This window comes from Odocoileus virginianus, chromosome 4 (assembly GCF_023699985.2).
Source record: "Odocoileus virginianus isolate 20LAN1187 ecotype Illinois chromosome 4, Ovbor_1.2, whole genome shotgun sequence".
Classification (NCBI taxonomy): Eukaryota; Metazoa; Chordata; class Mammalia; order Artiodactyla; family Cervidae; genus Odocoileus; species Odocoileus virginianus.
In genome coordinates, this window is record NC_069677.1 from 1,116,133 (window position 1) to 1,129,844 (window position 13,712).

The 13,712-nt window shown below is 38.6% G+C and overlaps 1 protein-coding gene across 8 annotated transcripts in view; it reads left to right on the forward strand.

The window, feature by feature from the left end:
- SIDT1 (SID1 transmembrane family member 1) overlaps positions 1–13,712 on the forward strand; it is a 120,753-nt gene that overhangs the window by 10,035 nt on the left and 97,006 nt on the right. The gene's annotated exons all lie outside the window — the stretch shown is intronic.

Consider the following 13,712-nt stretch of genomic DNA (forward strand, 5'->3'; position numbering starts at 1 on the left):
AGTGCCCTTTGAGGCACAGCGGAAAAACTCCCCAGTCTACCTGCCTCCCATCCTTCTTCACATAAACGTCTGTGGATGAATGTGTGTATGAATGTATACATTTGTATAAATGTATATGTATCCCTTGCTGTGCCAGCATTCCCGACTCCCTCTGGAAATTCAGAACCAGACTAAGATACCAAGATGTGCCTTCCTAACTCTCACTTAGGATAGAAACTCAGAAACCTAGTAGCTTGGAGTAGTATTGAGCCAGAGGGACCACTGTGTCCATCACCACTCCCAGACATTTCCCCAGTGTGTGTACTGAGCAAGTGCTCCACCTCGTCTGGCACCAGATCCTAAGCTTGGTCTTCACCATGGACCATGTCACCATATTCTTACCCTGTCCTGTCCCCCACGGACCTTCAGCTTGTACATCCTAAAGTGAGCAGAGTGGTTATGTGCACAGCCATTCCACTGTAGACAAGAGGGGGAGAGTGTCAGTTTTTACTCCTTACATTCCTCCTAACCCAGTTCTTCTGGTTGGGTGTGCTGTATGGGTCAGCTGACATTGCATGGAAGTATGTTCCCAGCCCTGTTACTGGCTCAGAAAAAATAAAAGTCTGAAAAATCCCATGATCTCTGGGGTGTACTGTCAGTTTCCCTCTAAATCATTGGTAAGGAAACTCAAATGACAGATGCAGAGTAAGATCTAGCATCAGGCTTTAATAGTTCTTACACTTCTGCTTAGAGATAGAGTGACTTTTTTTTAACTGTTGTTTGGACCTTTTTACCCATAGTATTCAGTGAGTTTGTCTACCACAGCACAAGTCACACTGTTTGCAGTTAGGGTCACCTACTTGACTGTCCCAGAAAACCATGAGATATTGATACTTTTCTGTATCTGTATTGCTACATTCTCTCCACCCTAGTACCTAGCACAGTGCTTGGCACATAACAGTTTACTAATGTTTTTTAAAAAATTAATAAACAGGTAGAAAAAAACCTTAAGGAATATTTAAGCTACAACTAAATATGTGCTTTTTAGTAGGTTGACTGTGAGATCATTTCAGATAAAAATGAAATTTTTAAAAATTGTTCTGAGGTTATGCTCTTCCTATTTTGCGTTTATGTATACTAAAATGTCCTTTATTTTGTGAAACATTGGTGATAATTAGTTTTTAAAATATCTTTGCATGATGCAATAAAAAGCTGACAGTCCCTAAATTTTACTAGTCTGGGAAATACAGTGGGGGACCATGGGACTCAAGTATTTTAATTATTTTAATGCCAATATGGAATAATATGAACCAGATGTCCTCAAATCGTACAGCCTTCTGAAACTTCTCTTTAATGTGCAAATAAGACAGTGGAACCCTCAATCCACTTACTTCGGAAAATTGCCCTTCTCTCTCTCCAGTCCACTATTCCAAATGCTTTCTCCAGAGATGTCATTTTTCTGACCTAGCCATCCAAACCATTATTCTGTTTCTCTGGGTGGCTTCCTCTCTTCTTTGGTCCCTTTGGAAACCAGCACCCCCTTCTTATAATACCATGAATAGAATCCAATTGGATATAGCAGAATTTTACTGAAGGTTTGGAATAGCATGAGGGAACTGAATAGCTGAGTAGCTGATAGATTAAATCAGAAAGTAGGTGACAGACTTTATTTTTTGGGCTCCAAAATCACTGCAGATGGTGACTGCAGTCATGAAATTAAAAGACGCTTGCCCTTGGAAGAAAAGTTACAACCAACCTAGACAGCATATTAAAAAGCAGAGACATTACTTTGCCAACAAAAGTCCATCTAGTCAAGGCTGTGGTTTTTCCAGTAGTTATGTATGGATGTGAGAGTTGGACTATAAAGAAAGCTGAACACCAAAGAATTGATGCTTTTGAACTGTGGTGTTGGAGAAGACTCTTGAGAGTCCCTTGGACTGCAAGGAGATCCAACCAGTCCATCCTAAAGGAAATCAGTCCTGAATATTCATTGGAAGGACTGATGCTGAAACAGAAACTCCAATACTTTGGCCACCTGATGTGAACTGACTCATTGGAAAAGAGCCTGATGCTGGGAAAGATTGAAGGTGGGAGAAGAAGGGGATGACAGAGATGGTTGGATGGCATCACCGACTCAATGGATATGAGTTTGAGTAAACTCTGGGAGTTGGTGATGGACAGGGAGGCCTGGTATGCTGCAGTCCATGGGGTCAGAAAGAGTCAGACACAATTGAGCAACTGAACTGAACTGAGGGGATAGACTGAATTAATACGTAATAGATGAAATCTAGGACTTCCCTGGTGGTCCAGTGGTTAAGAATTCTACTGCCAGTGCAGGGGACATGGGTTTGATCCCTGTTCTGGGCAGATTCCACATGCCAAGGAGCATTGAAGCCCATATGCCATAACTACTACACCAAGCTCTGGAGCCCATTCTTTGAAACAAGAGAAACTACCACAGTAAGAAGTAAGAATCCCACTTCTTACCACAGTAAGAAGCTCACCTCAACTAGAGAAAGCCTGTGCACAGCAACAAAGACCTGGTGCAGCCAAAATTAAATAAATAAATTTAAAAAATTTTTAAATATACCCTTTTAAAAAATCTGAAATCTAAGCAATGCTGTCATAACAATTTGCCAGCTATTCCCCCCACCAGAAGTAATGTCAAGATAGTAGCACTATTTTCCAAGCCCTGGCTTGTTACCACCTTTTTGGCCACCCATCACCCCACATGTTGGCCTCTCAGTCTCTAAATTTTTGTTACTGTCTCACATCAAGCAGTTTTGCCTCCATCACCAACTCCACACTCACTAAAGAACTCTGTTAAATAAAGTTCTATGAACCCAAGAGCAGAAGCTGTGGGGCTGCCGGGGCTGGCAGGCAGCCCGGACCTGGGTTTCAGTTTCCCGTGAAACGGTGGGATTCCCCGCCCCCATCAGGTAACCTGGAGCCAGTCAATCAATATGCGCCCAGTAAGAAACAAAGGGAGAGCTAAAAAGCCCACGGACACCTAAGTTTGAACAAAAGCCCGCGAAAGTTTGTACCAATAAAATTGCTTTGCAAACATGTAACCAGTCCGCTTAAGCCAGCTACTAACTGCTTATGCATGCCTTATAAATTTGGGTAACCGCCTCTGCTCAGGGCTCTCTGACCCCGTACCACTGTGTTGGACGCACGGCAGGAGCCCTGATTCGAGTCAGTAATAAACTTCCCTTTTTTGCGAGTTCCATTGTCTTGGAAGCCTTCTCTCTTCCCGCTCGGGGATTCAGACATCGGGCATAACATTTGGGGGCTCGTCCGGGATCCCTTGACCAGGGGAAGAGAACACTTCCAGGACAGAGGGGAAGGATAGATAAAAACACTGGTGATCAGGCAGAACAGGAAAGTCCAGTGTAAATCTGAGGCCCTGCTGGAAAGCAGGAAGGTATCTGGTGCAGAAAAAAAGCTTCCTATAAAGGGGAGCGAGCCGGCATAAGGCCGAGGCCAGCGGATGCGCTGGGAGGCAGCCGATTCTGTGGGAAAGAAAGTTACCCCAAGTCTGGTGAACAGTGGACGCCATTCGGTAAGGTGAACCTGCTACCGGGAGGCAAGAGAATTCAGGGGGCCCGAAACCCAGCGCTATGTTATTGGCCGACGTTTGTCTGTCTGTGTGTCTGCCTTCGGCTCTCCGTGTTTGTGTATTTGTGTATGCCGGCATTGTCTCTGGTCCTCCTCCTTTTGAAATCTTTAAAAATGTTATTTATTTAAATTTTATATTGTAATATCTAAACTCATGACCAAACTTAGAAAATGAAGATAGATCTTGCACTGTGTCTGTCTAAATATGTTTGGTATGTCTTTATCTCTAGAAAATATTTTTAGGTTAATTTGTAAATGAGCTCTATTTAATTGGTTTAAGAAGGAGTAAGCGCTTACAAATCAAATAATTCTAAATTAAACAATAAATTCCAGGTTCAGGTGAACTGGGATATATTCAGTATTAAGTACCTGATATTAATATTTTTCATTCACCTATATAATATAGACATGTCTTAGAGTAATTAACATCAAGTAAAATATTTTTGTACCTAGGTTTAATATAAGTTAAATATTATGTCTGTTACAGGTTTGTAGACAAAGAAATTACCTCGAGAAAAAAAGTTCTAAAAGGTATAAATGAGGTATGAGTTTGTATATAAACTCTATTAAAAATAATCATTCTTTAAGAATATCTGTTTAAAATAGTCTCTCCAGATTGGTGTAACTGGAATTTCTAAGGGTTGTGCTAAACTAAGTACTGAAAGTCTATTAAATAATTAGGTCATTTCCAAATAAAATAAGATTTTGAAACATTTACTACTAAACACTGATTTCCTTTTACATAAAAACTAAAGAGATTTGGGACTATAAATGAATAATGTTTGATGCCATCCTAAAATGTTTTAAGAAAGCAAAAGTGTGCTTTCAGTTAAGAAAAAAAAAAGTATGAAAAATACTAAAAAGAGTTATGCATGATCAGGATTTTCTAAAATTGGATTACAATTAGTTAGATAAATGGATTTTGTTAGGAATGACACGTCATAAGAAAACTGGTTAGAGCCAATTAGGTCCAAGATGGCAGAGCTGACTTTCACTGGACCTTGAGCCTTGGTATTTGCACCCATTGTGACATATCAACAAGCTAAATGATACACCCACCAACATTGACTAAATCTGACCAAATGTTCTTAAACTTTTAATTGATCTTTTCAATAAAACTTCCTGAATCGAATTCTTTTGAAGTTCCTTTGACATCTAGCTAACTTTGGGGTGTTTCAGAGGGCCCCTGAAACATCCCAAAAAGAAATATTAAACTGTTTATTTGGTTGGTTAAATTACATAAAAAAGATTATCAAATGAGTAATAAATCCGCTCATGTTATAATGTATGAAAAATTACTAATACAGATATCCTAGAAATTATATAGAGTTCTTAACATTTTGATATGTCTTGGTATTATGATAAAAAAAAACCTGATGACTTCACAAAAGTTAACAAAGGACTGAATGAACCAGTGAATATGCTTATAACTTTTATGGTTTCTATCTGAGAAATTACAGGTTTAAATCATGTGTTTTCCGGGAGTAGAGAAAACCTTCCTCTTAAACTAATTATAAAATAAGTTGGTAAAATTACACGTTATAAACAAAACAATTATATTTTCTCTCTATCTGACTCCTCCAGAAATTTGAAACTCTTAAGTTTCCAATAAGTTTATCAAATGAGCTAAAAAGGTTATCTCACTAACAGGTACAAAAATCTCAAAGAATTTTTGAGACCTTAAAAAAAAAAAAAAAAGAGTTCACCTAGATTTGTTAGACAAAATCTGTGATAAGCCTTTGGTGTGTTTCCCAGCCCTGTTTTATATTAAAAGTTCAGTCTGAGATCCTATAAGTGTTTCAGCAAAATAAAAAGTCTATGATCAATTCTGTTATGTGATATTAAGGTAAAAGTTTGTTTCTGAAGCTTATCTCAGTAATCTATCTTTGGACGAAGATCAGATGCCTCATGACCTGCAACCAGGACTGGAAAAAGACATAATTTAAGAGACTGTCTCCAACCTGGATGGAAGGACTTTTTATCAGGTACTCTTAACTAGCTCATGCACAATGAAACTGAAGAAAAATTAACTCTTAGATTAATTCCCACTTCCAAAGGCCCCTACTAGATTGGTCTATACAGAAGACAGCTGACCTGATCTCACCTTAAAATGATGCTCAAACAAGAGAAACTACAGTACACCAGGATGAAAAGACAACGACATCAGAGGTAGACAGCCTGTTCAAGATGCTGGACCTGATTCGTATGATCGTTTATAGTGTTTTCTTGACTTCTTAGACCTTTACATATAAATCAAATGCTTTTCTATCATAGGCTTGATACTATGCTGGTTTTAAAAATCAGTCCAATTGTTGGGTTTGTGGTCAATTATCTGTGTCTAGCTCTGGGTTACCTTGGTAAATTTCTCTACTACAAGACTCTAACTGGTTGGCCCTAAGGAAATTTACTTAGAAAAATTGTAGTCATATTCAGGTTATTATGATACTACCAGATGGGATCCCCTCACTGGGCCAACTAATAATGCCTATTCTGACTCTGGCTATAAATTTGAGCCTTTTTCTATTCCTCAAGCACAATCAGCAACAAGAAAAGTTTAAAGAAAAAATCTCCCACAATTATGAGATAGATTTATATAGATAACACCAGGCTATGGTAATTTAGGTTTAAAGTCTCCTCTGTGTTAAAAAAAAAAGCAGTTAAATCATACTAAAGATAATCAGTCTAGTAACACTAGAAAACTGGGCTATGTGCCTTATAGATGGTGGTGCCAATGTATAATTTCCCTGAAAGATAAAGATTCATATAGAGTAGACTAAGTCAGATGACCTGAGATATACTGGGCTACATCTAATGGAACCTCTTAGGTCTTACTTGTGACTTTACTAATACGGCTGGCTATGTTCTTTGTATTTCACCTGTTTTACAAAATTGCTATTTCTTACAGTGCCAAATGTGTGACTGAGGCCTCTGATAATATAATATATAGTTCCCTATGAGATCTATGATGATGACAATGTAACTGTAGATATGAGAAGAAGCAACAAGAGGGAATGTTTTCCTGGACCAAGAGGCTAGTAAGACAGGTGGTCCAGAAAATTTTAGATACTGTTTTATGGCCTAGATCAGTAACAGCACATTGAGAGGCCGGTGGACAAAATCTTTGCCAAACCTGAAAAAGGACATTCTCAACACCATGGGATAAAATGGTCATGAAATGCCCCCCTCAAAGTCGTGGTCAAGTTTGTGAGCAAAAAGGGGCTCTGCCAACTGAAGATTGACACTTGCCATCTACATCTACGGAGATTATATCATGGCCACTGCAACTGCTGACTTTCAACGGCCCTGAAAGAGTTCAGGGTGAAGATCAAGAATGAGACATTCCGTGCTCTGGGAAAAACTGGCAAAACAGACCTTCAGATAGTTAGATCTTTTCAAGAGATTTTATGAGTCCCAATTCTTGCATCTTCTCATACCTAGAGAAACACTGACATCATTAATGGTGCCATCTGCTTTGGCTATTAAGAAAATTTTACAATTAAAAGTCAAAATAGAGTACTCAGCTATGGTTCAGACATCCTGAAAGATAAACAGATGTTACTATGGGTGTAATTTCAGATTAGACATTGTATTGCTAAACACTTGAGTTTTCTGAGTCGTGTCAGGCTTAGATGCCACCATTCTCAAAACAATGTCTGCTAAAAGCTAATAACTTCTACCTTACTTTTTATAAAACTAGACAACTGGCCACCTGGCTACAAGTCTCCCTGGAGTGCCTGGTCCAGGCTGGGTTTCAGGCCTATTCTTCTAAAAAAAAAAAAATATATATATATATATACACATAACAATGTCTTTTGAGTTCTTCTACAGAACTGGAGCCCCCACCCAGGTGGAAGATGGTAACTTCAGACTAATCATAAGATTCCTAAAACACAGCTCTGTTGCTTGACCACCAGCCAATCATCCCAGCAGTGCCTCCTGTTTCTGGGGACCAGTGATGACCATCCTGTTATGTCTCCTGTTTGGCCCCTGTCTATTTTACCTCTGAGAGGCGCCGACAGTTTCAAACTTAAGTTGCTGTTATTACAAGAGTAAAAGCTGGTTTCAGGTATAAAACACCCCAACTTAGGTCAGGTATAGAGAGACTTCTGCTCTGCTAGGCAGGCCTACACCCAGGCACAGCAGGAAAAAGTTACAGAAGAAAGAGACCTCCACCCCAAATCCCAAAAAACATCTTGAGTATGAAGTCTCTCAAGGGGGAGTTGTTAAGAAAAACACACTGCCTGTCCATCCACGTAATGTTACTCAGATCTCAATATTCGACTGTCCCCTCCCCCCCCAGATGATATAAAAGACCCATGATTGGGCCTTCCACAGAAGCAAAGACAGGGGGGAATGTGGGGCTGCCGGGGCTGGCAGGCAGCCCGGACCTGGGTTTCAGTTTCCCGTGAAATGGTGGGATTCCCCGCCCCCATCAGGTAACCTGGAGCCAGTCAATCAATATGCGCCCAGTAAGAAACAAAGGGAGAGCCCACGGACACCTAAGTTTGAACAAAAGCCTGCGAAAGTTTGTACCAATAAAATTGCTTTGCAAACATGTAACCAATCCGCTTAAGCCAGCTACTAACTGCTTATGCATGCCTTATAAATTTGGGTAACCGCCTCTGCTCAGGGCTCTCTGACCCCGTACCACTGTGTTGGACGCGCGGCAGGAGCCCTGATTCGAGTCAGTAATAAACTTCTCTTTTTTGCGAGTTGCATTGTCTTGGAAGCCTTCTCTCTTCCCGCTCGGGGATTCGTACATCAGGCATAACAAAGCTTGGCCATGACCTTTTTCCTTTAGCCCAAGCAAAGTTTTGGTCAGGGCTCTTTCTCCTGCACAGGTCATTTCCCATCTACTCCTGTTCAGTACAACTAAGAATTTGGTTTAAACGTAGGTATATTCTAATTGGAATAATGAAAAACATTGAAAGAAATACATAGAACAGTGTTTATATTTTTGCTGGTGGACAACAAAGATTTTTACTTTGAAAAGACTAAGCATCATTAAAATTACACTGTATATTTCCTATAAATACATATCTGAAAATACTGATTATAATGCTGTAAGTAAAAGAAGAAGAAATTAAAGCAATATGGTTAAGTGCCATCTAACAGAATAAAAAAGAATTTGATTTAGAAATAAAAAGGCTATTTTAAAATTTCATTTTATTTTCTTTATCTCGTCAAGCCATTGATAGGTTTGCCATTACTTTTCCTTTAGCTTGGAAGAGAAAGACTATTCTAAGTTTAGACTTGGGTGGAGAGAGGAAACTGCCATGGGAGACTTTGTTCCTAATCTTTCCTGTCAGCCACTGCATCTCCCATACCAAACTCTGTCTCCCAGAACTATTCAGCCAAGCGTGTCATGCTAATCAGCTAAGCAAGCACCAGGAAAAGTCCTACATGCCTTCCAGGCAAAGCAATGTAAATATTCAGTTGCCATTAAAAGAAAAACCACTGAAAGAATGGAGTGACTGGTTTAAAAAATAATAATGAAAATAACTATTTAAGGTATAGGTTAGGTAAGATCATGGTTCCTTTCAGTTCCCTGGAGGGGCAGCGTCTGGAGACTCCCTTTAAGGGGCGAGGATTTCATTATTTCTGTCAGGGTGTTCTATAATCACAAGGCTGGGTGGGGCCAAACCAGAAGGAAATCACCTTGTTGAGAAAGTTGCTAGGGATATGTTTGACTTCGTCGACATAGAGCTTAAAAGGTTTATTAGGCATGAGAATCTCTTGTAGAAACAGGTGGTGATAGCAATCAGATATTTCTGTTTGATCCAGATGGTGATAAGAAGGCTTTAAATAAAAGTCTGAGCATCACCCAGCAAGAGGTCTTCTCTTTCAGTAACAGAATTCATCACATGCTATAGATTTTTGAATTTGGAATGTTTCTCTGGACATACTTTGTTTATTAAACTGAGGCATTTATTTTTTAATGACATAAACATTTCTATGCCTAAGGAACAAAGCTTGACTTTATTAATATCTAGCAGTATCTAGAACCAGTTATAGCAACCTTTCAGATCCCGATTCAAAAAGCCTGTCCAGTTCTCATGAACAATGAAATATATATCAGGACATCACAGGACTAACTTTTAGTTATGTATATTACTACTTACAAAGAAGCATTTAAAATCTTGATGCCTCAGCTCTCCCCATCTCGTCTGTCTCCCCCTGTGTTCTATATATCCTGCAGCAGAGAAGCCTGTTCTACTGTCCTCCCACACCTCCTTGCTGAACTGGACTGGTGCTTGTGTGTAAAGAAAGATTCATCTCATTAGCACAGTATCTGGGTGCCTGGTTACTGTCTCAGTCAGCACAGACTGTTAGAGTACCACAGATGGTGCCTTAGAAAAAAAACACTGATTTCTCACAGTTCTGAAGGCTGGGAAGTCCAAGATCAAAGTGTTAGCAGACTTGCATGTGGTGAGAGCTGACTTCCAGGCTTGTAAACAGCACTTACAGATGTGTCCTCACGTAGCCCAGACAACAGAGTGAGAAACAAGCTCTCTCCTGTCTCTTCTCTATTTCTCTCTCTCTCTCTCTTTTTTTTTAATTTTAAAAAATATTTATTTATTTGGCTCTGATGGGTTTTAGATGTAGCACTCCGGATCTCTAGGTGCAGTATAGAGGATCTACTTCCCTGACCAGGAATCGAACCCAGGCCCCATGCCTTGGGAGCATAGAGTCTTAGCCACTGGATCACCAGGAAAGTCCCTCTCCTGTCTTTTCTTATAAGGGCACTAATTCCATCCTAAGGACTCTAACCTCATGATCTAATTACCTTCCAAAGGCCCTGCCTCCAAATTCTCTCACCCTGGGGATTAGACTTCAGCTGGTGAATTTGAGGAGAGAGGTTACACAAACATTAAGTCCATAGCATTACCTCTCACTTTTTCCTATGTGGCTCTGAAAAAAAAAGTATTGACATGTCTTAAGGGTGTTTAAGAGGCTGACATTAGTCCAGTTAGGAGTCTGATTTTATGGAGGACCCATGTTCTGCCTGCCTTGACCTGATAGTCGTATGCTAAACTGTATAATGGATTCTGTGTGTGCTGTCCAATATTTTAGCCACTATCCACACATGATTATCAAACATATGAAATGTGACTAGTCACAAAATGAGATGTGCTATGTAGAACATGCACAAGATTTTGAAGACATTGTGAAATAAACAACAAAACATGTGTCATTAATATTTTATTGATCAAATATTTTTATATATTCAGTTAAATAAAATACATCAATAAAATTAACTTCACCTGTTTCTTTTTATGTTCTTAATGTAGCTTCTAGAAAATTTGAAAGCAAAATGTGACTCATATTATATTTTTTTTGGACAGCACTTGTCCCAGGACTACAAGACTTTAGAGAAGTCATACATCCTACAGATAATTTTTTTTGGAGGAAATGAGGCTTGAAAAGGTCAAAATATATAAGTAGAACTGGGATACCCACAAAGAAAGGGGAAGGGCTGTTCAGATACAGAAGTATATGTCCTATTTCTTCTTTGGCAAGACTGCCATCAGAGGTGAGAGTAATATATATTCCTACCTGGCGACACATAATGTCTAGTCTCTTCTTGTGATGACAGCCACCATTGATCATGATTGTCTAGTTTCATTAATTCATTAGGAACAGTAAGATAATATTGAATTATGTCATTTATTTTTTCATTTCTGAGCCAGAATATTTTTTCTGTCTCTATGAATTTTTTAATTGAAGAATGGTTAATTTACAACATTGTATTAGTTACAAGTGTACAGTAAAGTGACTCAGTTTTACATAGATATGTATATTCTTTTTCAGATTCTTTTCCAGCATAGGTTATTATGAAATATTGAATATAGTACCCTGTACTATATAGCAGGTCCTTGTTGTTTACCTACAATCTCTGGGTGGTGAGATTACAGAGAATTTTAATGTTCTTCTCTGTACTTTCCAAACATTTCACAATAAATACAATAAACATTTTATAATAAAAGTAAAAAAAATAATATTTTAATTTTACTCAAGGCAAGGTAAGCACTGACTGGGACAGTGTTTTATCCTTGTGTGTTCTACCCTTATGTGTTTTTATCCCTTTAACTACATGTGATCCTTCAGCAAATTCTCTTGCCTCCCTGAACTTTATTTTTTCCACTGATGAGAAGATTGCAGTTCGATCCTTATTCAAGAACTAAGGTTCTGTGTTCTGACTTTTTTTTTTAACCGTGTATGAGATTGTAGATTTTTTGAATATAGACTAGAAATTTCTTGCCAAAAAGATCATTTCTCTTTGTCATATAAAAGCAAGTAAATGGAAACTTTAAATTACTGTTTCCAAAACACTACTCTGTTTTTGTATTCTTTGAGGGGTTTCCCATAGGGCTCCTCGCTGCCTGGAAGTGGTTTTGTTTTGTTTTTTCCTTCTGCCTCTGCTGCATGTGCTGAACTTGTTTTCCAATCAATTCCTTTGTGTTCTTTTCTGAGTACCGCATCAATAGGCTTGCTCTAGGTCTGGGTTTGGTTTTTCAGTTGTTATTTGGTTTGGGGTAGATTTTTTCAGCTGTGATGGTCTCTTCTAAGGGAATATTTTAGGTTCTTACACAGTTCGCTGAGATTTTCTGCCTTTCTGCCTTGCCTGACTTGGTTTCTGTGTGTTATCTGATATATCCCCTAGGCCATTCCTGTCAGCTTGACCTGAAGATACCATGAAACCTCTTTGTTGCTAGAAGTGCTAGCATTTCTTTCTTCATTTCAAATAGAAGTAATCACACCTTGTTGATACTATTACTCCTTGCCATGCAGCAACCCAGAGTATGTTAGCCAGCTCCTCCTGCATTGTGTAACACTGAAGCTGACTGAAGTTCCATATCAACACATCAAGATGGTGCATTAATGATTTAAAGGCACATCTAATGAGCTATTAGAATTGGGCCTCCCTACCCTTTCTGTTTATTTGTTAAGAAAAATATCAAATATATCATGGGCTACCAGATAATACATTCACAGTCCTTTCTATTTTGCTTAAAATAAAAATAAATTTATAAACACTGATTTTTTCTTCTCTTGAATATTTTGAAAATGGAAACTTTGAGGTTTTCCTGTACATAGTTGGTAATACAAACCAAAAGAAAACTGAAGGACTTGTATTTTGCTCAAAACCTAAGAGCAGCAATAAGAGCATCATATTCCATTAAGTCCTCAGCCTAAGATCCTTTGGTTTTTATATATAATGTTCCTCAGAATGTGTATAAAAATTGTATAGGAGAAGCAGTTGATTTACATATTACAAGATAGCACTTCATTCCTAAAAAGCAAAGCTGAGTCTTATGTAGCAAATTTAAATTATATAGTAAATGTTATTAATAATAGCATTAGTTAAAATTAATTTTCTGTACTAATTAATTACTTCAAATTTTTATTCCCCTCACCCCCTCAGTCTATTTGAAGTGACAGTAATAGCCAAAGAAATTGATTTTACTACCGGCAAGAAGTTATATGCAGATGTTAATTTTGTTACAAGATTTGACAGGGAATTTTCAGTTGGTTGAACAAGAAGAGTGAGGCTGGCTTGAAGGTGTCATATTGAGAAAAGCGTGCAGAGAAAGCTGCATATAAGTTTTCTTTCCTGATAAGAAACTGGTAGAATTCCACTTCCTTGTCACAGTCCCCAAGACCTGGGACATTTTCTCTCTATCCCTGGTGGCTCAGTAGTAAAGAATCTGCATATGATGCAGGAGCCATAGGAGATGTGAGTTCAATCCCTGGGTTGGGAAGATTGTCTGGAGAAGGGCATGGCAACCCACTCCAGTATTCTTTCCTGGAGAATCCCTTGGACAGAGGAGCCTAGAGGGTTATAGTCCATGGAATCGCAGAGTCAGACATGACTGAAGTGACCTCACATGCACGAACCCCTGAAAAGCTCTTGAGGAGCTAGCTGTCAACCCATACTTTGAAGGAACTTTATTTTGGACCCAGCCTTCTACAGTTGATCCCAAGGATGGTTGGGATGTCAGTATATAATTACGGAAATATTGGCTATGTAAAAGTTAAGATCACCTATGTTTTGGTTAAACTTTAAAGTATTTGAATAAAATACTTATTTTCCAAAAATGGTGACAAAATTA